Source organism: Lichenostomus cassidix, chromosome 8, assembly GCF_008360975.1.
Source record: "Lichenostomus cassidix isolate B80296 chromosome 8, HeHo_3.0, whole genome shotgun sequence".
Lineage (NCBI taxonomy): Eukaryota > Metazoa > Chordata > Aves > Passeriformes > Meliphagidae > Lichenostomus > Lichenostomus cassidix.
This window is the reverse complement of record NC_139489.1, coordinates 19,935,012-19,961,432: the sequence shown is the minus strand read 5'-3', so window position 1 is coordinate 19,961,432 and position 26,421 is coordinate 19,935,012. Positions and strand designations below refer to the sequence as shown.

The following is a 26,421-nucleotide window of genomic DNA, read 5'->3' as shown; positions in this document are numbered from 1 at the left end:
TAGGATATACTGATTACCCAGGCTGCCGCAGATGCTCAGACATCTTGGGAAGATCTGCTTTGCATGCATTGGTAGGGCTTCCACCTGAGGTGGGGGAAAAAAATTAGCAGGAGGGAAAATATTTGTCCCAGGTGAAATGCATGAATTCATTCTGTGTGGTGTGTGTGCTGTGTGTGAAAGCAGGCTGAGGAGAGCTGATGGGGCTGGCCCTGGGTCCCAAGCATCTGTGGCTGGAGAGGGAGGGAGAGCAAAGTGGGACTCTCAGCCCTGCCTCCTCCCTCAGGACAGGCTTGTCTTTCCTTGCAGGAACAGTGGAATGGAGAAGGCCACAGAGCAATGTCTGCATGAGTTTGGCCATTGGCACGAATAAGAGCAAAAGGAGACCAGACCTATGTCAGGCCTGGGAGCTCAGACCACAGTGCAGTGCGTCTCTGGATATTTCTTTAAAGAGTAAGGCTCCTGAGGGTAAGCATTTCTTTTCCTAGTCTTTTTTTACTCATTTTATTGATGTTCTGAAAAGACATTATATTCAACATCACACATGCCCTCCCCTGCTCTGAGTTTGGACATTTTGAGGGATCCAAGGACTGATTTCAGGACCTGAGAGGGTGGGAACTCACTGTATTATGCTCCAAAAAGGCATGTACAGAGAGAAAAAGATGTGAACCTGGAGGTTTCTCTTGTAAAATAGAGCTTAAAAAGAACTGTGAACAATAGACAAGTAATTTCAGAAAAGCAAAACTGGATTAGGCAGAACCTGGGGTTTATTAAGAGGGGAAAGCTGGGCAATGGATGTGGTCTGCTGATAAAAGAGAAAGTACAAAGGACCTCTGAAAGCAAAAATTTTAACAGAATTAATATTTTTCAGAATTATTCCTAAACACATAAAAATAATTAGAAAGAAAAGTTTCTAAAATCAGAAGTTAAATGCCAAGGGGATGCATCTAGCATCCATATTTTAGTTGAAGGTAAAGCTATAACTGCTGTCAAGAAGTGCAGGGTTCAGATTTGGCTCTTTCAAAGATGCCTGCCAGTTGTCCTTTGGAACACCTACTCTCTCTGGCTCTGACTTCAGCAGCTTTGTTTGCAAGATCTGTGGCTCTCAGGCACTGAGAGCTGGGAGAGCATGTTTTGCCATGAGTATCTGTTGTAGCGCGGTCCGGGAGAGTGGCACAGGCCGGCTGCCCCCTGGACCGGGTCTCTGGTTCTTGTAAATCCCACCGGATCCGGGGCGAGCGGCCCCCGAGGTTCTGCGGCATGGCGGCAGTCTTCTAACCGCGTCAATTCAAGCAGGAAATTAGTGAGACAAAGGAAGAACTGGACTCCATCTCTGTTCTGGCAGATTGGTTTATTTGGGGTAACGGGGAAAAGGGGGTTACAAGGGAAGAGAAGGTGGGAGGAAAGGCAGGAATGGGATAAGGGCTGCCAGCCCGGAGATGGAAAGACCACGAGGTCATCTGGACATCGCCTTATAAAGGGAAAGGAAGGGGAGGGACTGTCTCCCCCAGAGCCAGTCCCGGGGAGTCTGAAGGGAAGACAGGCATAGGGAACCCACCAATAGATTTCGGGGTACAGCAGAGCATATTTCAAAATGAACCAATGGTATACAAAGCAGAGGGACAAAGGAGCACATGGAATCCTAAACCCCACGTTGCTACTATTATCTGTCCCACTGGGGAATCTGCCAATGGCTTCCAGTCCTGCCCAGCATTTCATGCAGATCAGCACCAATATCAGCTAAAGCTGTAACTTTAAATAATGGCCATCTGTATCCTTCTAATTTATGCAAAAACATAAACTAAAATACACATTCTCATTTTTGTATGTTTCACCTGATGTCTGAAATCACAAATTATATTCAAAATGAGAAATATTGTGTGCTCAACTACTATATATTGCAACTTTTAAAAATGTATTTTTTATAGAGGGTCATAATATATTATATTTGTATATATTTAGTGGCATGGATCTAAGCAATGCTTTTACAGGAAATATAAATGTGCTGCTCTGATTGCAGTCTGCAGTGGCCCTGCTGGAATGTTCCATAATGGGCACCACCAGCAGGCAAAATGGGGCAGGGAATTAGCAGGTAGGGTGTGCTAAATACTCATAGGAGAGCCGAGGCAATACGGCAGATACTGCAGATGCTAAAGCTTGTAAGTAAGTTTACTTAGGGGAATAATTTCATATTAGTTCTTAAGGGTTCTTTTGTCTTTGTAATTGCATTCTCTTGTAAATAAATATGAGGGTTATCTTACCAAACAGATAACACAAAGTCTTTTACAATAGTAAACTCAAATAGTTAAAGTCATGTCATGCAGTAAGTTGTTGCCTGAAAACTCATTTACTTCTGAGAAACTTGGCCCAACTGCCGTTTAAGAGCTGCTTACTCCATTCAGATTCTTATTTAAAAAATCAGATGTAAAATAGGGAACTGAACTAGTTTTTGTTGGGTCTTTGGTTGGTTTTTAATTTTGTTTTAAGGCCCTGTTTTGCTCAGCCCAGCAGTCTGAGAGTTCAAAAGATAAGCATTTTGTGACATGAAGAATCTGAAATATATTTTAAAAGAAAGCCATTAGGAATATTGTTTTCTAACACATTTCACAGTTTATTGATGCTGAGTAGTGAAAAAAAGGAGAAATACACCTAGGGTAACTTTGTCACTGGAGCATTAGAGAAAGTGTGATTAGTCTCATAATGAATAATAAAAAATGTGCACCTGAAACTGCAGGGAGGAACTGTGTATGACTGCAGTAGAGGTCTCATGGGTTAATTGTGTGTGTTAAGGTCCTCTCTCCTCCCCCAAATGACGAAATGAGTATCTAGCAGCACAAACAATTGCTGTTATGTTGTCTTTCGTATACAGGCTGCTAAAAGAGTATGGGAAATGAATTGAGTTGTGTGTCAAAAATGACATTTGCATGGAAAGTCTATTTTCTTGCCTTGGGATTCTCTATGATAACTTGTGTGTAGATGTCTCATTGCAGCTGTGGTCTTATCACCACCATCAATTGCATCTACTTGCTTATTTCTGCATCCTTTTATTCACCACAGATCAAAATCAGAAGGTCCATTTCAGCTGTATGCATGTTCTCCAGTCAATCCAATAACTTCATCTGTTTTTTTCTGCAGATAGGCTTCTTCGCTCCCATCTGCCACATAGATCTCCAAAGTGGTGTGGAAATTGCTTAAGCAACCTCAGTGTATCAGATGAGGGATGCATTCACAGTGGAACAGATAGAGAACTTTTCTTCCCTTCTAACAGTTTTGAATCATTTAGTTAATAGATGGTTAGTGGCTCATCCATCTTTATGGCTTCTTGGCAGCTTGCTGAGCAGGTGGGAATCCTGGGATGTCTTATTGCACTGTGGTTACATAATGTATGTGATGTCATCCTCTACCACAATGCTTGTTAGCAGGAGTATGGAATTAATCCTGGGGATTTCTAAAGAAGCTCTTCTACCTTTTTCCTGGTGGATACTGAAATTATTAAGTGATAAATAGGGTGAAGTTTGTGTTAATGCCATCTCTGCTCCACCCTCTATGGTAGCTCAGTCATCTGTCTGTATCTGCACCTGTCAATCCTATTGCCAGTTACTGGAACCAGCCACTCTCCCTATGTATTTTAGAAATTAGTCTGATTATTAAATCATGACTGCATGTTAACACACAGTATTTTTATAAACCCACTGCAGACTCCCATGCATTATAAATAAATGGTATTAACTCCAGTTCATATGAAATATTTATAAATATTATGGAAAGGGCTCACTTCCTGTGCATAGTTATTAGACATTTTAGATTATAAAAGATTGCAAATGGTCAATTATGTAAAATTATGAGAATACAAACTTAAAACTAGGCTCATAATCCTACAATGAGAGACACAGAAAACCAAGATTCCAACTGGGTTCAAGAAGAGTGGCATGCTTTATGTTTCTTAATTATCTTTATTTCCCAGTAGCATTGCTATTGCCAGAGCTCAATTTACTATGTGCCAATGAAAGAGTAATAAGTTGCAGAGACACTCCTATATCAGATGAGAGAGTTTCACTCTCTTCTGTTGTCAGAACATAAACCCGTAGAGGTCAGATGATTTTAGCTGTACTCTGTTTGACTCAGAGCAATTTTGTAATTTGGGCATAAATGAGCTCTGAAGTAAATGGTTCTTACCAAAAACTCTTCTAGAGATGGGCAATGAGGCTGTTGATGTCACTTAATGTTAACCAGCTGATAGGAATTACAAATCTAAATATTTTTATAAATCTAGGTCATAACTCCTGAGTCATTGAAAATATACCCAAGTGTGGTAATAACCCCCAGAAGCTAGAGCAGGAGTCCTGAGCCTGCTGGTTTGCAGTGCTCTACTTTATGGACTAGGGAAGGACATGGCTGAGTGACAGGAAGATATTTTTTAAAATATTCATTGAAGTTCCACTGAATGCAATGGGATTGGATCCAAATCTAATCTTCTCTTCTCTGGGAGAACCTGGGGAGACCAGTGAAAAATACCTCTGAAACTCTCAGCCTGATGGTCCAAGCTGGCCTTCACAGAGCTGCCTGTTAGTTTCCCCCATCAGGAATTTGAAGATTTTGAGATGTTTTACCTTTTTGTTTTGGTGAGGAAGCACCTCTAAGAGGACTCTGTATGGTCTTTTACATAAATATGATAAACCTGTTTACCTAGCCTCCTCTCATCCACAGCTTTCTTCTAACTAAATCTAGGTTATGTCCCTAGTTAGAAAATTAATAAATAAGTTAAATGTTTGTACAGCACCTTGAAGCTGTAAAGTGCTGTCTAAATCCCAAGTACTAGCAAGGCTCTCCATTATGATACAGCATGTTTATACAAATATGTTTGATGTCCTCAGAACATTTGGATGAAGTGGAGCATATTTCCTGTTGAGAATAGATTTTGCTAGTTGGAAGCCATGCTTTATAAAATGCAGACTGCTGTCACAGCATCCAGTCCAAGAAAATAGCAACATAAAGAAACATAATTTGCTACATTAAACCTACATTTTCTAAATATTAGGAAGCAGGAGTAAAAGATTTCAAAGAATCGCTTCTTCCTGGTTTAATCGGAATCATGTTGCTTTGCTGATTACAGAAGCACCTGCAAGTTTTATTATTGTGGCATGGCATTTGACTTTAGTTAATGGTCTGACTATTTTAAATACGTATTTTTATGAGTTTATTGTTTGGACATTTTTAAAGGGAAACATAATGAAAATCATAATGGAATTAGGAAGTTTTTCTCCAGAAGAGCAGTTTTAACCATAGCCTGCTCCTACCAGTATTATTTTTGTCATTGTAAGCAGAGGAGAGGACTGGCTTTGGGCATACTGGCATTTGTTGTGAGGTCCAGGACTGCAGCCAGGGAGAAGGCTTGCTCTAAAGTTCTGTCACAGTTGCAGGAAAGATGTAATAAGATGCATGAAAAGACTAAAAGAAAATGTAGTTGGAGTCAGTCTTCTATTTTCACTCTTAATACAATGACTTCTCCCTCCATACACCTTATTACTGCACTAGGTTACTTTATCACCAAAAGTTTTCTTTGCCTCAGAATATCTTTAGCATTCTGATTCTTGAGTGTTGAAGCTGTCAGGCAGTGCCTCAGCTAGCAGAATCTATTTTTTCAGCGAGGTATTTCTCATCATTACCCCAATTAAGCATAGTTTATGAATTACAATATCACTGCTAATGCCAGTAAAGAGGTCACATTTTGCTGCGATGGAGAAGAAAAATTGTGCCTAAGGACTCCAGAGAATGCATGTACATTTCAGGTAAAGAGCTGTTAGGCTTCTAACAGCCATGTCAGAATTCATATGCTCATAGTTGAAAGCTGATAGTGGATAATTAAGCCATGCCAACAGATAGCCTCAAAGATATGCTGCCAAGGATACAGCATGCTATTCATGGCATAAAAAAAGCTCTAAGGTAGAAAATTCTGAATTGCTCACTATTAGGGTGACTCTGCTGCTGCTGAAGTAAAAAGTAGAAGTCCTGTCAGCCTTCACAGGAGCCATGCTGCTCTACTGACACATTCGGATACCTTCATCATTCATTGCATGGCCAAATATCTTAATTGTAAAACTGACTCAGCTTTACTCATCAGTAATGTATTAAAAGAATAGATGGGCAAAGCAACTGTTCTTGCAATGACTATCAAGCCTTCAGCATTGTGTTTCTTTTTGCCAGATTAAATTGAAATTGAGAGGAAATAGAGGAAACCCCGCTTAGAATATTGTTCTGATAAGAAATAGCTGCTTACACAGTGATTAAGAAGTCACCTAAGTGATGGTTAAGAGAATGATTCCCCATACTTGAGTGCTATCCTGCTCGTGCATTGCTTTCTCTCCACAGCCTGGGAGCCACTGTGCCCCAGCAGAAGTGATAAATCACTGCAGGCAGGGCTGCAAGAGGCTCTCTTGGTCCCCATTCTGTACCCTCCTTCCTGCAAGGGCTCTGGGTGCTCCACTCCATCCTGCCTGCCCTATCTCCAGGCTGCCAGCAGTGCCCACCCATGCTGCACAACTGCTTTCACTGGCAAAAACCTTCTGCCCTAAACCCCCTCTTCAGCAGCTTTGTTGTCTTTTGTCATGCTGCTTTCTGAGCCCATGGTTAATCCCCATCTTTCATGTCAACTGTTGCCCTGAAAAGCATTTCTGCCCCTGGGAGCTTCTCCCTCTCAGGCTACTGCCATTCTCTTCCTGCAGTTGCTCTTCATCAGCAAGGCTATTTTTTTTTTTTCCCTTTTCTTTTAGCTCTTTTCTCTGATATTTTCTATTCTATGGAAATCAGATGATAGTCAGAACTACAGATGGAATTAAACTGAGTAATACTCAAATTCATTATGCCAGACTTCTACCTATGTTTTCCATATCTGAAATCTGGTAATTTTTCTGTGGATAATTTATCATTGATGCAACCTTTTCTTACCTTTTTGCTTATCTTATCAACTGAGGCCAAGCCTGTAGAATAGAGCATCCTTCACTTCCCTGCCCAACTTTGTATGGAGACCTGCTGATTTCTCTGCCTGTGATCCCATACCTGCGGCATCGCTGGACTTCCCTCAGTTATCTTATGATTTTTGTATTCAATACATGAGATGGTGTCGCAGACAAGTTGAGCTGTCTTCAGTGTATGCTTTTTGTTCCTGTAACATGGTAGCCATGGGAATGGGTTGCTCTGCTTTAGCCTACTCCATGTGTTCATTCCATACCTGCTTAATTGCCTAAATGTCTGATTTGCTGTGTACTTTAAATCTTGTTTGGCAGATGGATTTTTTGATGTGTTGTTTGAGTGTAGAAGCTTCTTTTCTTTTCCTGTGGGTGTCTTTCAGTTGAGGTAGCCCATCAGTGCAGGCTCCCTGGCCCTGTGTGACCTCAAAGGAATTGTCCATTGGAATTTCAAATCATTGTTTAAGCTGATTAGTAAAGAGCATTTACTATAGATACTAAAAGCCCAAATGCTTAAGAGATCTACACACTGCATAAACTATTATGCAGTATCTTCACGGTTTGTGTTTTTTTTTTTTTTTCTGAAATAATCAATATGTCTTATAATTGGGTGTTCTTGTGAGCAATTCCCAGTGTTGGTCAAATATTTTATGGTGATCCCTGAAGTTTTTTGGCTGTCACCTGAAGTATTGACCCAATATGTATTTTTGGTGTACAGTATGAAACTTTCTTCTTGAGAATGATCAGAAATCCCAATACCGAGTTGGGAGATTGCTGTATTTTGTTCCCAAGAGCCAAGCCTCTTTACCCACCAGGTTGTTCAACTGGGCAAAGTTGCAGCTAGTATCTAAACTACCTGTTTTCATGATGGTGAAGTGATCCATGATCACAGTGTGGATCCTTACCTCATTTCTTTAGTAAATATTCAGACTTTTCCATGCTTTACTGGGTGAAATCCTGTAATCATAATTACATAATTTACATGAATGCAGTAGTATTAACATACATTGGATTATGCTGTTAAAACTGAGCAGAATTTGATTCCTTAATTTTATTTAATTAAATGCAATTTCTAATTTAAAAGCAGGCATTCCTATGATATTATTTGCATTCTTTGTAGCATGTGTGCATTTTAAAGAAATGTGCAGTATATATTGAGATCATATTAATTGGCATGAGAGTTACCAGAGCAATAGCTTTAACTGAAATCTAGAATAAATAGAAGAATAACCCCCAAGGTAAACATCAATAGCTTTATAGCTTCCTATAGCACAACAGGGACTGCTACAGGAAAGCAGTCAATTTCTATACAAGCTTTATTTTCAGTGTTGGTTTTCCAGCAGTTATAACAATTTTGAAAGAAAATGCACAAAAATATTGCTTTCCCATGAGCAAAGTGTTTTCTCCAACACTCTTGTCCAATGGCCTGATGAAGAAATGGCCAGTGAGACATGTAAGAGATCCCCAAGCTACAGCTCTATTGATCTGGCTGAGATTAGGCTCCCTTGGCACACCTGTGTGACACTGCGCAGTGTGAGACTCTCTGCCCATCCCATCCAAGGTGTTGTGCCCACAATGTGAGGTGGAATGTGGAGGGGCCAAAAGGTGCATCTCAGACTCTTCCAGAGGTGAATGCTGCCTTTCAGCTTACCCCCTTGAACTGTCTAATGACTCTTTAAAAGCTACTTTTGTTTGGTTCCAGCTTTATTCTTTGGTTACTATGAAATACTTATATATATATGTATAAAATATTCCCTAACGAAGTACATGAAGATAATTTTCTCCCTGGTATTTATTAAAATGTTATCTAGATGTGACTTCTGGATGCATGTTATAATATAAATGTGCACTAAATACATGAATGATTTAGCTGTTGAAATGTTCTTAATTAATACAATTTATAATATTCCTTCCACCAACCAGGGGAAGAAAGGAATTAAACATGGGCAAGTGAAATTGTCTGATTTTGACAAGAGGTATGAATTGCACTGTCTTAAACCAGAATACTTCCCAGTTTCCCTCCCCCCTCTGAAATTCAATGTGCAGGGCCCGAAGGGTCTTGAGGCTGTCCAGTCAAACCTTCTCTTTCTGTTACACTATTCACTTTCTCAATTTGCTATCAGGCTCAATAGGTTGCTGAATTAATTATTAAAAATATATTCTTAATTTTTAGTTTGAATTAATCTGCTTTCAGCCATTGTTTCTTGTTGTGCTTTTTTCCCCTGCTAGATTAAAGATTCCTTTGGTGTATGGTATTTTCTCCCCAAGAGGTGCTTATCTGTTGTAATCAACTCACCACTCAATCTTCTTCTTGATAAGATAAACAGATTGAGCTGTTCAGGTTTCTTACTGTAAGGTATTTCCTCCAGCCTAAAATAGTGTATGTGAGCCTCTTCTGAACATACTTCAATATTTTTTTGAAACATCCTCTGCCTTACATGGCTTTTTATGTCTAAAAGGAGCAATCTAGCACAAAAATTGCCTTTCCTTTTCCCCCCCAAGGAACAATCATCATACAGTGACCCTATGGAAGCTTCAAAATAACAAGAACTGGATTTCTTTTGACAGCATTCATTTATTAGGCAGCAAGGGCAGCTGAATGTGTCTGAATCTTACTGCTTCGTTTTTTTGGGTAAACCAGGTTGTGATAAAATCCTCTGATTCATCAGAGGGGAAGGTGAACAATGACACATGTCCGCAGGAGAGGCCACCTTCCCACGTCACAGCTGCTGATGTGTTTGATTTAAACGTGAAAGCTTTGTAGAGAAGATAGGACTTGTGTCCAGCACTGGGACAAAGCTAGGGATCATGGCATGGCCAGCCCTGCTATGCCAAACCTGGGAGCATTTTTGTACCGCAGCAATTTGGGGAATTTAAACAAATCGCATACCAAGCAGTAACAAATGTATTTTGGGTGCAGAGTGCCCTAGGGAGGAAGACAAGTCTCATGAGTCGTGCTGGTACTTCTGTCTTTGGGGATGGGGGAAAGGGAAGGGTTATCCTTGCTGTAGAGGGGATGGCTGAGAGCAGAGGGAAACTACTTCCCTGCTTGCCAAGGTCACTCAAACCCCTTGTTTACTACTCTGATGTCAACTGGTATTGTTAGTAGTGATGTGGTCCAAGAACCAAATGGTATCCACTATTATATATTGAAAAAAAAAGTGATTTGCCCAGATTCAGTAATTACCTCACATTAAAAAACACAGAATAAGTTGTAGATAATTGAAAAGGCAGTCTCAGGGCTTGTAGAAAGAATAGCAGAATAAAACGCATACTAATTAAGTTTCTCTCTGTATACCTGGTGGAATCAAATTGCATTCTAGAAGGCAAAGTGAATTACAGATAAGTTCCTTCTGATGCTGTCTTACAGAACTTGGCTTTTCTGCTGTTTATATCTGTAAAACCTCCATGTGAGTGCAGGAAACTGACCATAGGGACTTCACTGCATGGCTGGGTTCTAAATAACCAAAAACACCATCACTCTTATACAGGAATGGTATATATGGTGAAACACGTGGCATTCTTGCCTTCAGCTGCTGAAGGGTGGAGGAGATGAGGTGTTGGGATTTCAATAGTTGCCTATGACTGAACAGTCATGGTTCAATAGTTTTTCCCTGCTGTTAAAAAAAGCTATTTAAGAAATTGCTAATACTTCATTTAAAATCTTGATCCTTTTGATGTGATGACAGGGGGTCAGGCTTGGAGGCGGTGTCACAAACAGAAAGATATGAATGTTCAGCATATAGAAGTATTCATTAATGACTCATAAGCAAGTATGCCTGGCGATTAATTGGAGATTTTTGTGCAGAAAGATTGTATTTATGGGCTCCATATAATCTAACTTATTTTTGTTCTGCTTCTTGTGAGCCTATCTTTTTGGCAGGAAGAACTCATTAATCAAAATCCTTCCTTTTGTAAATGACAGAGTATTGAGAGGGTGGGGAGAGAGGAGGGCAGGTAGAACATGCATCTGAAATGCCAGAGAGATTTTTTACTGGTACAGCTCATATCACCAAATAGAAGGGATGTCAGAAAAGAGGGAAACCTCTATTCTAATGCTCCTTATGTCAGGGCATCATTGATGAAACCCAGCTCTACTTCTCTGTGTGAAATCTGAAGTTACACTTTTATGATCCTTTTATATTTGTTCATTTTTTTAAAGCAAAGCAACTAAAATCCAATCTGCTTACCATCAAAGTATTTGAATTAGCATTTTACATTTTACATTCTCAGCTGATTTCTCACTATCTAAGGGCTCTTGTTGGAATAAGGGTTTGTGGGGAGGTGTGGGGTTTGGGCAGGAAGCCTGATCCTGTTCCTTCTGGGTACAGGGTATTCCCTCTCCTCCCATGTGCAGGGAGGGGTTGCTCTCCAGCTACTAGAGGCAGTGCAGCCTGGAGAGCAGGCTGCACTGAGCAGTGGGGGAGTCCATGGGGTACCTAGAAACAGAGAACAGCTGTCTATGTGCCTAACAATAGCTCCCCCTCAGCTAAGGCCAATGCTGTTTTCACATTTTATTGTTGTTGAGCAAGAATCAGGGATAATTTAAACAGAATGAAAGGTATCTCCTCCCTTTCAAAGGACTGAAATGTGCATTCAATGAAACAGTTTCCTTGGAACAGAAAATTTGGTATTTAAGCTCTTTTTGCTTTCACTGTGTCAGACTAACTGATAGAGACTTCACATGTTTCTACTGGCAGAACCACCTTTTATCCTGTTCTAGCAAGGACAGATGAATCTATTTTTTAAGATAATAAATATGTCATTGACCCTGTCTGCTTTCATACTTTACAAATTCATTAACACTTTTCTACATTGTATTATTTACTGTGCTATACAGCTATGCAAAGAGAGCTCCAGCCATTGTACTGTAAATCACTAACAGTCAGACTGAAAGCAGTTGCTGTTAATGAGATAGCTCACCTACCTCTTGCATGTCAGAGAAGTTAGTAAAAGCAGGATGATGAGCACACCTCTGGTGGAGGCTGAATTTGTGTCTCTAATAAATGCAGGAAAAATGGACAGGATGCTTGGCCACACACATGAGCAGCCTATTGCAATGCCAGCACATTGCAAAGAACATTAGAGAAAGTAACAGAGATGTCATTCTGATTAGCCAGCTTTTCCAAGTCTAGCTAGCATAAGCTCTTTACTCTTTGGAAGGAAATACTTCCAAGGAGGATAGAGAATTGTTTCTAATGGTGGTAATCTTCTACTAAATTAGAGGGGCAAGGTAATCCCAGAGTAAAGTTGATTTAACTTCTCCATTATCCTCAGGAAGGCTCTGGGATTGGAGCTTTGAAGAGCTGTATGTGACATTTTTAAAAGGTTTCAGCAGAGGCTTAAACTCCCATAATGTTAAATATGTTTTCTGAAGTGATGAGATTCTCATGCCAGGGGCAAGACATGGGGAACACTTTTGTGTGTGCACTAGTGTAGATGACATTGGCTTTTTGACAAGGTCACAAGATGCAAAAGTACTTCTGAGTACAGTCTTATTACTTTCCAAATTAATAACAAACAGGGGGTTTCCATTTTTCTCTGGAATCCAGCAATGTGCACAAAAGGAACTTATGCTATCGGCCACAGCTGTACATCAAAAGTGTGTCTGATCCAACCTCTGCCCGCGTGCTCTAGGTCTGGCATGGAGCACATTGGCAAGGCTCATAGTGTAGCTGGCTGCCCTCACTGGCCTGTGCATAAAGAGGATGTGACTTTGCAAGTCTTGAGAACCGATGCTTTTTTCATTCAGGTACAAGAAGGAAACCTGAAATTGTCATTTTTTGTCAGTATGTACTGATTTGCATTACAAGGCTGGGAAGAAAACATGTACTTCATGTGCTTTGACAGTTGGCCTTCTGAATTACACTTATCAGCTGTATTAGCCCAGCGGCCTTTGGCAGAAGAGGAGCAGGGGTGGGTAGTGTTGTTCTTGCCGACTGGGGACGATGCATGGCTCTGGATTTCTGCATTCCCTTTAGCACTTCTGTGGCATTTAAAAATATGACAGCTGTGAATTAGCTCAGCTATTTACAGGCTGGATTGCACATGGCTCACTGACAGGGAAGGTGCAAAAGGTTTTTCTCTTCTCTTTCACTTAGTGCTTGATTTCCACCAGGAAAGCTGTGGCAGCCAAATATAATAGCGGTCACAAGCCTCAATAAGACTCTGCTGATATATTTGCCTTGCTAATTTCTGTAGACAGTTATGTTTGCATCTGCAGTAGGTCTCGGCAGGAGGATCTTCCTTTTACAGCTCTATGTGTTTGTGTTATGGGATAATGAAGATGAAAGAGGCTGCACACCTGAATTCCTGCCCTTACAGGGGACCCTCACCCTTGTTGTTTGGGTGCTAATCTTGCTTCTGGCTTTCCTATGCCTGGTTTGATTGGTGTTTCTTGCTGGATGGGGTCTGTAATGAACTGAGGTGCCTGGTGAGCAGCACACATGGCTCCTGCACCATTACTTTGTCTTAGTAGGAGTAGGGGAAAAAAACTCCACAACCATTCTTGCTTTCATTTTCAGAAGTTTCTCTCTATATTCCACTTAGTTTGAAAGTTTAAACTGTTGCTGAATTCCTTTGCTGTCGTAGACAGAAATTACTTTTTCCTTAGACTGTACTGGCATGTCTATATACAAGTGAGTGCAGAAAGCACCCAGTGTTGTGGGGGAAAAGAGGATGGGAGTTCATCAGGAAAGGCAGAGGGGCAGAGAGCAGCCAGACCGTCAAATCTGCCTGGGATGGGCAGGAGTGGAGTCTCTTAAAGCCCTGTTTTACTTTGCAGCGTGCTGTGTCCTGGTGGGGTAGAAGCTGGGCATCCATCCAGACTGTATCATTCTATGAGTGGCTGGCATGTTCTTCCCTACTTCCCCTTCTCATAGAGAGATTTCCTGTAAGCCACCCGGAGATTAAACAGGGAAGACATGTTTCTTCCTCCAGACACTAAAAAGTCTCACTGCTGCCTTACATATCAGCTAGGAAATTATCCATGTTCTTGCTGCTGAGGTTCCCCATGCATCAGTATCTAATGGTCCTAAAATAAGGAGATGCTTTCCCCTCTCAGCTCTTGGGGAAACTTGGACTTCTCTTGTCAGATTGTACCTCAGCAGCACCTCTGCCATGCCTTCTTGTATAGATATAATCATATGTCTCTCTTAAGTTATATACTGTGTGTTTGTGGCACAAAGTAGAGGATTGGTGTGGAAAATGATTTTTTGTCTTACAAGAGTTATTTCTGTGTTTGCACCCTCTTCCCCTCATCAGACTGCTACAGCAATCTTTTTAAAATTTTTAAGTACCTCCCATACAATTCTGCACAGTCACCACCAATATCAGTTATGATGGAAAATCCTTCCCCTTCTGCCCCCTCGCATTGCTAAAGTCTAATTTTAGCCTGGGAAAAAAAGATTTAAAGGATTCATATGGGTAGGGTGAATTTTGTGACAGGCTGGTCCAGAATTCCATCCTGGAATCAGTCCTGCCTGTCAGCTGAGCCATTGCAGTAGCTGTAATTTTTATGTATTAGGGATCTGGCACCTTTCACTGGCATCTTATGCCACAAAAAATTAGCCCAGCATATGGGTGGTGTGAATTGGAGGACACCGGTTTGAGTAATGAACAAACAGTGACTATGCTAATTGGTTTCATGGATATGGAGTTCAGTGTCTTCAGAGTAGAATCACCTCAGCTGTTTTACAATCAAAAATAATAAAAATGAGGGTCTCTGATGTGGTGATGTTTGTTTTTTCTTTTTTTTTGGCAATGGCAAGTCTTTCCAGCCTGCTACTTATTGTGATTAGAGTTTGTGTGCAGCCCAATTCTCTGCATATTGTAATGAATGGCACTCACAAACAGGTGAGCCAACATCCTTTTCCTTTAAGTTGTTTAGTGTAGCTGCAGCTGATAATAAAGATCCTCACATCCGAAGGTGTTCAAGTTCTAACATCAAAACAGTAAGGAAAGCAGGGGTAGCTGTGCTCGTAAGAGCTGTAAATATCTCATAAAACTGAATATCAATTTTCAAAAAATAAAGCTTGCTATAAAAAGAAAACCTCAGAAAGATATATTTTGCAATAAGATTTATTTTATGAGTTTCTACTTACTATGGTGGTTTCCAAAGTTGCTAGGCTGTTTATTTGTTAGTTTTTTTATTTTCTTTTTCCCTGCAAGTGTTTTAATGACCCTCATTCTTCCTCTGCCTGATCCTAATTCTGCTGCCCATGGTCACTGCTGGCTTCTGCACGGGAGTGACCTACGGCCCGGAGAATGCTGAGTCAGCAGCAGCACTGTTTCCCTTGCCAGCCCTGTTCCTACACTCTGGCTGGCAGAAGCACCCTATTACTCCAGGCCTGAGCATGTTGTCCTTCCAAAAGTCATGGGCCTTGCTGGGTGTGCAAAGGGGTGGTCTGGCACAGAGTGGGAAGCTGGGACACCTTTGGAAAGTTGTTTGCTGCCATTTAGGTCCCTGCTCTCGGTGCAGGCTGGTCTTACCGAGCGTTAGTGTTGGGATTTAGTGCAGGCTGAACTTGTACAAAGGGAGTGCAAACAATTTCACTTCTCTTGCTATAAAAGAAAGGATGGGGTAGAGGGAAAAGGTGGTCTTGCCTTGTGAAAGCCAGATCCTTGGGAGAAGGTAAACTTTCTCACTGCTGTAGAAGCACACCTCAGTCCTCACATTAAATTTTGCAATCTGTGTTTTGGGGAATATAAAAAGTGATCTTTCAAATGGGGTATTCTGGATCTTGTCTGTGAGTCTTGGGGTTATGGAGGCAGTAAGGAATTGAGAAGCGTGATCTAAATGCAGTCTACAGAGGACTTCTTAAGCAGCCTTTGTTCTTTGTGTTGCTTTAGAACCCCAAATACCTGCATTTTAGGTGCTGTTCATGTAGTTTTAACTGTGAGTAAATGGAGGGATTTGATCATCACACCTATCCTGGATGAGAGTAACTCTAATTTGTACATGTTCCTTGATTGGTCATAAATCATAATCACAAATCACAGAATATTCTGAGTTGAAAGGGACCCACAAGGGTTATCAAATCCATCTCTTAAGTGGATGGCCCTTATGGGGTTTCAACCCACAAGCTTGGTATTATTAGCACCATGCTCCAACCCACTGGGCCCATCTCAGGATCATAAGGATCATAAAGATTCATAAGGATTGACCATTATTCATGGTAAATAAGCTGGAAAAATTCTCCTTTCTGTCATACCCCTCCTCAAAACCTGACGATCATTACTGTGCTAAAGACCGTAAGAAATGTACTAAAATATTTGCTTATCAATGCAAGCCTTTGTAATGGAGATATGTGTATATTTATATATGTATATGAAAAGGCTAATAGTACTGTTTTTGTAGTACTATATTTTGTAGTGCTGATAGTGTAGGATTTAAATAGGCAGGGTTTTTAGAAGATTAATTTCTTTCATTGGATCAACAGTTTTGGTAGGGGAACAGAGATGAATGCTGGTGTCTGTTCTCTCTCTGCCTTGCAATAAGTGTCTATTAGTGCAATGCTCATACGGTCGTTGTCTGTTACTACTGACACTGGGGCTTGGCTTCCTCCTCTAATCGGGATGATTAAGAGCACATTTTGGTTGCTTTATGTGGCACCTTGTGTGGGAAAAAAGTCCTGACAGTCACCCCTCTAGCTAGGTTATACTCACAGTAGATGTTTGCTTAGAAATTTCCTACTCGTGGTTATCCACAATTCTTCTTGATAATTTTTCAGGCATACTGCTCTTTTCTGAAAATTGAATTGCAGAGTGCTCCTCATCTCACAACCCATGCAATAGGGTCAGTACAGCAGCAAATGCTGCAACTGCTGACCAGTGTTTTATATCACCAGCTGATCTGCTCTTTGTTACAGAAGTGGCTCTTTGTTACGGTCCATGTACCTCCATTGGTGAGCAATGACTTCATCTGCTGGGAGTGCAAGTAACTTAGTTTTGAGTAATTTTTAGAACATGGCTAAAACGTCCTGCTGGCTTTGATAGCTGCAAGATTCTAGGAAGTTGAGGAGCTTCACCTGTTGAAGTCACCATTTGAGACTGTTTCACCTATCATATGCTAATTTCTGTTTTAAATATCTGAGGACAAAGAGAAGAATCGGATGGGTGATAAAAAATTTGAAATTGATAATGAAAAATTTGTTTAAACAGGAACACAGATTTTAAAAGCAAAAAATCATAATCTACACTTCTTGGTTTCCCTCCCAGTTAGATTTCATAAATTCTTCCACACAGCACATGCAACAATAATGTGTTCTTTGTACTCTGACAGATGACTGAGAACAGCCGCTTACTCCAAAACTCAAGCATCAAGGAGTTTCAACTTTAGTAGCAGATAATTTTAATTCTTTCCAAATAAAGCAGCACAATTCAGGCAGTACAAAGCTTGGCAGGTAGCATGATGATGAAGGTTGAACAACTTAATTGTATTCTAGATAGAAAGTGCCAAAAGGAATCAGTGATACAGGAGCCAGTAAGAAGCAAACTTGGGCAGTCACCCTCTCTCACTTTCCATCAGAGAATGGGGCGGTTTGTAACAGTATTCCTGCATCCAATATTTTGTCTTTTTCTTCCATGGAGGTGTTCATAGGAGAACTTCAGAAACCTTTATAAATGCTTAATTAAAGTCCCAGGTTTTCTTTATTATTATTATTTATTGGTTTTCTGTTTCTATGGGCATATCTAGCAAAATAATTGTTTTTTTTGACTTTTGTTCCATGTTTAAACTGTATTTGAAGAGGCTTATTTCAATTTAATAGCTGCCCACATATCCTAAAACAAAATCACAATTTAAACAAGCTAGCTGCATTTTGCAGGTCACAAGCAGAAGCTTGACGCAAAGCATTTTCCAAGTCCAATGTTTTTGCCTGATTTGGTTTTGTTTAAAGAAATTAGGCACTCACTTTAAAAAATGTATTTAATAATATAATACCTAGCAATTTCATGTAGACAGTAAGGAAGTAGCTTACTGTCTTTAAAAATAAAGAGAAGCATACTCTTCATGTTACCTGTTCAATGTGATCCATTGAATGCCTAGGGTTACAGTGGCAAATCTACAAGAAAAGAAACAATAATGAAGACAAAACAAAAGAAATATAAGTTTTCAGCTGGAGAATAACATCTCTGCTTTTCCTTTTGAAATACAAGAGATTTATAATAGATTTACTCATCCAAGAGCTGAGCTGATGGTCACCCCCCCACCAACTACTGGTAGAAATAATCAATGATAATATAAAAGCACTTCAATCTTGCACATTTTTGCTTTAATAGTATACAAAACAGAGTTAATAGGTATCATATCACTACTTCTAGATTCCAATTTTAGCTTCTCTGTAAGTTAAAAAGAAAAAAAAAGAAGACAAGACAGGGAAAATGAGAAGACACCTTTCTTTCAAAGACAGAAATCCTTTCACCTCCTGGTCTGGGCCTCAGTAGGTCAAAAAATAGGAGAGAACAATTTGGCAGAGAAAGAAAAGTTAATTCCGCATTTGACTGTAAATCCAGAAATAATTTAGTTTATCCAAATTGCAATTTCTACTGTGTACTGTTATGTTTAACACTCCGACACTTACAGACAATGCCATGGGCTCTTTAGCTGTCACTGTCTCTGGGACCTTGGCATTGTTTCCCACAGAAGCTGAGCTGCCTCCCCACACAGGCACTGGGATTACTCCTGAAAGATTGCATAGGGTATCTGAGTCTTCCTCTGACACACTTCTTTACTGGGTGAGAGTAGTAGGCCCATCCCTGCCAGAGCAGAAATATCTTGGCATGGCTTTTGTTCATGGTGTCACCATTCTCAGATGTGTCAGACAAGGTCCCTGGCTGGGAGCAGGGCAGGACAGTGACCCCCATGGCCTGGGTGCCCGCTGAGGCTCTTGTGCATTACCTACCCTGTTGGCAGCTTTGCTGTATAAATGCTGTGCTGCGCTCTTGGCAGGTGAATACTTACAAATTGGCCCTTGGAGGGTCCTGTTCAACCAGTACCACCTTCCTTCTTCCTACACCTTTCTGAAGCCTACCAAGAAGGAAGCTGGGGAAATGCTGTTTGCCAGTTGCCCACCCCTTCTCTCTTCCTCAGCCTCTAGCCCTGTTCCTGATGAAACAGCACTGGTGTGGCAGATCCTGTTCTTGGAAGCTGCCTTTCCTGGTGGCTCAGTGGCACAGTTTTCAGGAGCTGTTTATATGGTCTCCTCTCTGCCTTATGAATCAATGAACTGCAGTGAGCTTCCAGCGTGGTTTGCCAGCTCTTGTGTTGCTGGCAGTGCTTGCAATGTTCTTGGGTAGATGTGCTTTGAATGTGCAGGGTTTGTAGCCAGGCTGGGCAAGTGTCCCCTTGCAGGCGTTGTAGGGCATTGCTGACTCTTCTGCTTTATTTCCCTAAACGAATTAGATACAAAATGGGAACCTGTGCCTTTCAATACTGAGTGTAAAATCTACATTAATTTGGAACTGGAATGAACTGTGTACATAATTCTCATTAAAAAAGGGGGTCTACTCAGGTAAAACATGGAGATTAGTATATATGGCAGTAAAGATGTTAATATCAGGAATTTACAGAACTGAAACCTTTTTCCTGATGTGTTGGTTATTATTAGCGTAGCTGTAGGCCTACACAGGATGGAATGGAAAGTGCTTCTTCAAAATATAGTGACTGATTCTACATTTTAATATTTCCTACTATATTTCCTACACTTGTTTTTATTGCAGCATAAAGTACTTTTCCACGGCACAATCAAGAGAAATACAGTATATGCACATGTATTTATCACATTTTCAGCTGATATACTTCTGGTGAAAATTAGGAATAGAAATAGGACTATGAATACTAGGACAATGTGACAAGTAAATTTAGAACAAGAGAGTAAGCTGCTATCTGGGACTAAACTTTGTATAAGGGTTTTCTTTGTAAGGGTATAAGGATAAATCTGAAACAATTCCACTAAATTTATTAGGGTGAAAAACAAATATAAAATTGAAGCAAATAAAGCCCTGAGTCCTCTCCAGTCTTGGGGAGAATTTTGGAGACTGCAATTGAGGCTTAATTCTCATCAGAATGTATGTTCAGATATAACTGTTTATAGCTGAAGTCCAAGCCCAGGAATAAAACCAGTGTGTGGCCTGAATTTATATGAATTATTTAATTGAATCTGTAGTTATAAAAAAATTGGAAATAGTCTAAATTTTGAGGAAAACAACCGTTATTCAAATCCCACTTTAATGTAGTTCTCGCCAATTTGCCTTCCATAACAGATGTTACTTCTCTTGACAGTTTATTGTGGCCAAACCATTTATTTCTAGCCAGAAAATTGAATAAATGACAAAAGCCACACTAGAGGAAAGATATGTTTTTTTTCAATGGAAAAGCTTACCTTGCAGAGGCTGAAACCATCTTGACCTGAGTTCCAAAAGAAGACCAAAGATCTCTGCAGAAATACCAAGGAGTTGAAATATTTTTCCAGAAGCCCTTGGGAGATGGGTACAATGAGAAGTAAGGATTTTGCAGAAGTAAAAGCAATTTCAGATCTCAGATTCGTGGACAGGCTGTGACTTTCATCATCATGATTTCTTCATTTGTGCTGAACTGCCAGGATGCTTCTTTCTCAGCACCGGGGCTGAGCTTGACTGTGCCTATCTGTCTTGAGGGTCTGAAAACAAGATCCTGGCAATGGTTTGCAAGAGTGACCAGAATACTTCTGGCCAAAATGATCTGGAGAAAAGTAAGATACTATTCTTTCTAGTAAGACTTTTCTGATTCCTTTTGTTGCAACTACATTCACAATATGAGTGGAGACATGCTGCTAAGACTAAACTTGATGCTTGCACTGTGTTATAGTAAAAAATGAAGATAATTTTCCATAGAAAGGGAGAATAAAAAGAGCCCTTTCTGTTTTACTGATGACATAGGAAACTACCAATTGTTCAGCCTGCCACCAGCTCTATACTGCTGTGTTACATAGGGAGGAGGCAAAGGTTTCATGCACTTTGAAACCTTTAATTTCTCTGACTAAGAAACTAATTTTGCATTATTTGCAATTTTACACATTTCATGACATGTCACTATCTTACTTACATTTGAATGCAGTTTCTGTGTGTGTTAAATATAGCCTTTTAAAATAAGTGACATTTTCTCTATTTTGTGTTGTGACAAAATGCAATTGTCAAAGTAAGGGTCTTAGAAATATTAAATGACATGCATGATAGGCCAGTGAAAATAGGAATCTTGGTGTTTCACCCCTTTGAGGGGTTTCAAGCAGTAAGTAACCCATATTCAAGGTGTCAGCAAAGACACCACAGGAAGTCATGTAACAGACTTTGTTGTCTTAGGTCTCTTTGTGCCAGTTCCTAAAAGCTGGAGCCATGACTTGAGTTCAGTGTGTTCTTGGGTACTGTGTGAAAAGGCAGTTTTTGCCTCAAAGGGTTTGTGATCAGTCTTACTCAGATTTTTAATTTTATTTTTTTTTTCCAGAATGTTATAGATAAGAATAAATTCTACTGCCAATCGTGCAAATAGTTTCTCTTGATTTCACTGAGTGAATTATTTTTTATCAGGTTCAGGAAACATTTAACCTTAAATTGTCTGGTTTGATCCTACAGCTATGCATGCAAAAAGTCACCAAGGACTGCAGTATACTTGCAACACTATAATTTTGGAAGTGCTGAATCAAGTTTTTCTTGCTGTATGCCAAGGCAACAGATTTTATTTTCTTTGGCAGAGGAAAAATCAAGGGGAAACGTAGTTAATTTTTTTAGTAAAAAATCACTGACCATCACTAACATCGTAGATAGGGATGGGCCAACATTAAATGAAAAGAACCAATGCAGACTTGCACACATTTAAGCTCAGAGATGATTCTAAGCAGTACAGCACATCTCTGTTACTTGTTGCTGTATCTTGTTAATGTCAGCCTGAAAACATTCCAGGCAAGTCTGTTCAAAAAAAGAGCACAGTATGTACGAATCTCACTAATCTAAACAAGATGGGATGCTACTTACAGGTATGCAGTTTACAAGGCATAGAACATATGCTGAGTGAGGAAAACAAATGAAATCGTGATCATGTAGCAATTCACCGTCTGAATAAGCAAGGATGCTGTGGACAAATGTCTTTCATCACTTAAATGAACACCTGCATTTTCAAAAGGCTTTATTAATGTATTTGATGACTTTTGTGCCTCTAATGCCATTGTTTTATATTCAGCTGAAGTACTATTCAACATAGTTCATGCAGACAACAAGCAAAAGTCTTAATAAACTAATTAAAAAGTCGTAATAGACTGTAATTAGAACAAAGTATCTTGATAAGAAACCCCAATACTCCTAACCCTCCAAATCCAACCTGATTGTAACAGTATGTTTGCCAGCTGTTCACATGGGAACGGGCCAGAATTCATAATTTAAAATAATACCTAATTAATATTTTTCTGCAGCAGATGTCAAGCTTTTTTTTTTTTTTTAGACCTGAATGCCTATAACTTTCATTGTTTATAAAACATATCCTCAGAATCCCATTTTTGACCTCTATTTTAGTACAGCCCAACCAGAACTTGCCATAAAGGAATAGCTGTGAAACACCTTGGTGTTCAGATGTGCAAAAGCCAGAGCAGGCAGCAGCTCTGGGGACCAGAGCTGTGCCCCAGGGCTGCTGTGGGGTATGTAATACACAACACGGGTCACAGCTGGTCACTTGCCTCTGCTGCACCAATTTGGCTCTGTGGCCTTCCAGGGTCTTAGGGCATCAGGAGGCTAATGGCACACAATTGTGGTGATGGTTTTTCCTCGGTTTTGTCCATTTCTGGGCCAGTTAGCTCTGCCTGTGTACTCCTATGGCTTTTATGCCACTCATGTTCCTGATCAGTGCCTGCAGAGGCTGTCTGGAAGCCCATGTTGTAGCCAGGCCCTGCAAAGTGAGTCAGCTGCAGCCTGCATGGCAGCTCTCAGCTGTGTCTCAGCAGAGCTGCTGACGTGTCCCAGACCTCCCACTGCAGGTAATTTTGTTCTGTAGTCAGGAGAATTTGCTATAATTTGCCCACCCCCAGTGATTTCCTTGGCTGCCCCAGCTCCCTGTGCCCAGCTGCCGTGTGGACGCTCCGAGGCTGGCATTGGCAGCACTGCTCAGGGGCAGCTCGGGGCCTGTTTGGGCTTGGCTTGCCAGGGACTGGCACAGTGCTGGCACAGCCATGCCATCGTGTGCCTTTCTACCAAAGCCACAGCTATTCGATGTGCATGTAGAATTATTTACAGGGGCATCTGAGGAGTTTTACAGAGAAGCCCCATTTTACTGACTCAGAGAGATAAAAACCACACCCAACCATAAGAGAAAAGACAAGGAATGTGAAAATGATGGAAACTGGAGAGACAGAAAGTGCAATAATAGGGAGGCAGCTCTTAAATGCCGCATGGTTTTGTTTTCTCTGTCATCTCATCTGATGTCTAACCTGTAGCTCTTCCAAACAGAAATAAAATACAGCTTAGCTTGTGGAAGTATAAAGAGCAAGCCTGGAGTTGGATATGACCCACTTTGTGTAGGGCCCAAAATTCTAGGGATAACAGTGTAAGCCACAGAATGATGGATTGGAGAGAAGCACAGAGATGGGCATGGAAGGATGCTCAGCAGGGCAGCCTTGATATTTTTAAAACAAAGTGCAGTACAAAAAGGCACTTGTACATGTGTCTGTATGCAGGAAACTGACCTTACCGCCAAAAAGACTCAGAACCAAATTTTGCAGGTGTGACCATAAATTTTAAAGGAAAGACTCGTATTTTCCTTCTCTAGACCTTATTCTGCTTCTATTTTCACCTGAGTGGGAGGTGAAACAGAAGTGGAGTTAACCCACCTTGTAGCAGGAGCAGACAGTGCTCCTACAGCCTGACAGCACTGGCTAAGGCTGATGTTGATGAACTCCCTTTGGTATTTTGCCGATGCTTTTAACTATTCTAGGGGCAGAGGCTAAAATATTTGAAACTGACAAATGGCATGGAGAAACCAACCTTTGCTGTGCACAATCTATAGGGATATTTAAAAAAAGACTGATTTCTGGAGTCCAAAGTCTCTCCAATCAAGACATTAAAAAAAGTGCTCTGATCAGGAAATAGTATTTTTCTTTATTTTGAGCTTCCCAGCTTTTGTTTGCTTATAAAATGCAGAAGTATAATAAAAAACTGTTTCGCATATACCAAGATGCTTTAAAATTTGGCATAAAAATATGAACTATTTACTTTCTTTAAAGAAATTTCTTACTTTTAGGAGCTCTCCTTTCCCTCCTCCCCCAGTTTCTAAGAATGCATGGGGAGAATTCAAAAAAAATGAAAACTGTTCAAAGATGGGATAGCTTGCTTGACATTTCTCAACAAAAACTGAGTTCTTGATTTCAGGCTATTTTTCTAGCCTGAATGAATTTTTATGGTTATGTTGTAAACCCTTGAAAAATCACAGTTTTTAGGGAAAGGGGTGATACAACCTTAGTTATGATATATAATGAGTTTCCATTCTAGAAAAAATTGTTAACTCCTTCTGGGAACTTGTGACTATATTGTGATATTCATGCACCATCTGTTTGGTTATATTAAAAAAAAACGTGATGGTGAAACATGTATAGTCTAAGTGTCAGTTTAGATTAAGTGATCAGCTCCATGAACTACAAACACAGACACACACCTACGCAGCTAATCAATCTAGACTTCATTTGTCAGTTCGGTGCATATAATTTGCAGAGGAGAGAACAAATTCATATGTTCAGCGTGGTTAACTTTGCAATGAGGAGGCTTTTCCTGAACTATAGGTTCTCCCAGGCTGTAAATCTGTTTTGGTAACAAAATTTGAAACTTGGGAGTCAAACTCTCAGGAATGCTGATTTTGGCTTAGAAATCATGACTTTTGAGATTTAAAGACTTGGAAAACTTACTAATTAGTCTCTAGACACCTCAAAAACATAGGCAGGATTTTCACAAATTAGCAGATGGTTGGGGTGGGACTTTGAATAAGTTCTAACAATTAGCAATTGTTTTGACAAGCTAACACTTTGAGCAGGTGGGTAATAGGGTCTGCCCTCTGAAACCATGGTGTGGATCAGGGTGGAGCCGTGGGACTGAGCAGTTCCCCAGCTTTCACTGCTACACTTTCACTGCACACACTCTCAGCACGTGTAGGTCACAAAGCCAGCAAGACTGCAGGTACAATGAAATGTTATTGGTTTAGTACAGCAATCAAAACTTATTGCCTAAAGAAATCTCAGCAGCTGGGGATGGATCTGTTGGAATTACTGGCTGAAAAGAAGCAGAAAAGGTCTTCCTCCTCCCAACTCCACAGATGAGGAATGAGCAAAATGTAGGGATTTCAGTTAAAGTTAATGCCGTGTTAGCTGATGCACAGACAGCTTCAATTCTCTTTAATTAGTGCAGCATTAAGTGACAAAGTATTTAATCAGCAAGCTAACAAGTGCAGTGGCTGATTGCTCTGTGCATGCACTTGTGTGGGGGTGTGACTGAAAAAAGTAAATAAAATTACTTTCCTTGCTTTAAATGAAATGGTATCCCTAATTTTATTATAGCTGAAATCGGTTTAGAGGCATGATGGAGCAATAAAAATTGATTCTATTGTGTTTTATTCCTTTAACAAAGTATTTAATTTAAAAAGCTAATACTGTAATTTAACCATTCAGCATCTTGAGGTATGAATTTAGGCCTTATTTCCACAGTGTCTCTGCCACGGGAATGATCCAGAAGTCTTATCTTGATGTTGTACTCTTGCATCTAAAGAACACATATTTCTATTTGCCATTGATCAGATTGAAGACTGAGCCCCCTTTTCTAAGGTCTAGAAATTGTGATCCAAGTACATAAGCTTATTAACTTTCAGTACTGCAATTCATTACATCAAGGTCTTAAGATAAATACTGTGAAAACCCTCTAACTGCTGCAAGCCACTTACTGGCTTAGTAATGCAGATTACCATCAGCATGTCACCCTGCACAACACTCTCTGCTGGGTTCCTGTTGAATAAGGTCCAGTTCAGGATTTCTGTCTTAGATCCAAAGCCCTTTGCATAGACCCTGCAGTTACCTGTGAGATTGTCACTCTAATGTACTGAACAAAACGACATGAACTGGCAGAGGATGGTTTGTATGGTCCTTTATTGCCACGCAGCTCATGGATCTCACACACGTGAGCTGGAAACGGCCTGTGCACCTGTTCATTTTCAGACTCGGAACTTCCAGTTCCAAGAGGAATTATTGCTGTACCTGATGCTCCAGGTACAGTTGGGACTCCATGTGTCAGGTACCCACCAGTCAGAAAGGCAAACCTTATCCTATGCAATTTCTGAAACTAAATCAAACAGGAGGCAACGGAGATAGGTGGAGGAGCTCAGAGAAATAGTGAGTCTGTATTAATTTATGTGAGCATTAGTGTGAGAACAGTAGACACTCAAATGGGCTTTGAAGTAAACAAA

At 40.3% G+C, this 26,421-nt stretch overlaps 1 protein-coding gene across 4 annotated transcripts in view; it reads left to right on the top strand.

Annotated features, from left to right (window-relative positions):
* Nucleotides 1-26,421, top strand: part of LOC146433995 (uncharacterized) — a 324,515-nt gene that overhangs the window by 10,595 nt on the left and 287,499 nt on the right. For all 4 annotated transcript variants that reach the window (XR_014853778.1, XR_014853779.1, XR_014853780.1 and 1 more), the window contains exon 2: nucleotides 307-465. The gene's annotated coding sequence lies outside the window, so the exon portion shown is untranslated. The remainder of the gene's footprint in view (nucleotides 1-306; nucleotides 466-26,421) is intronic.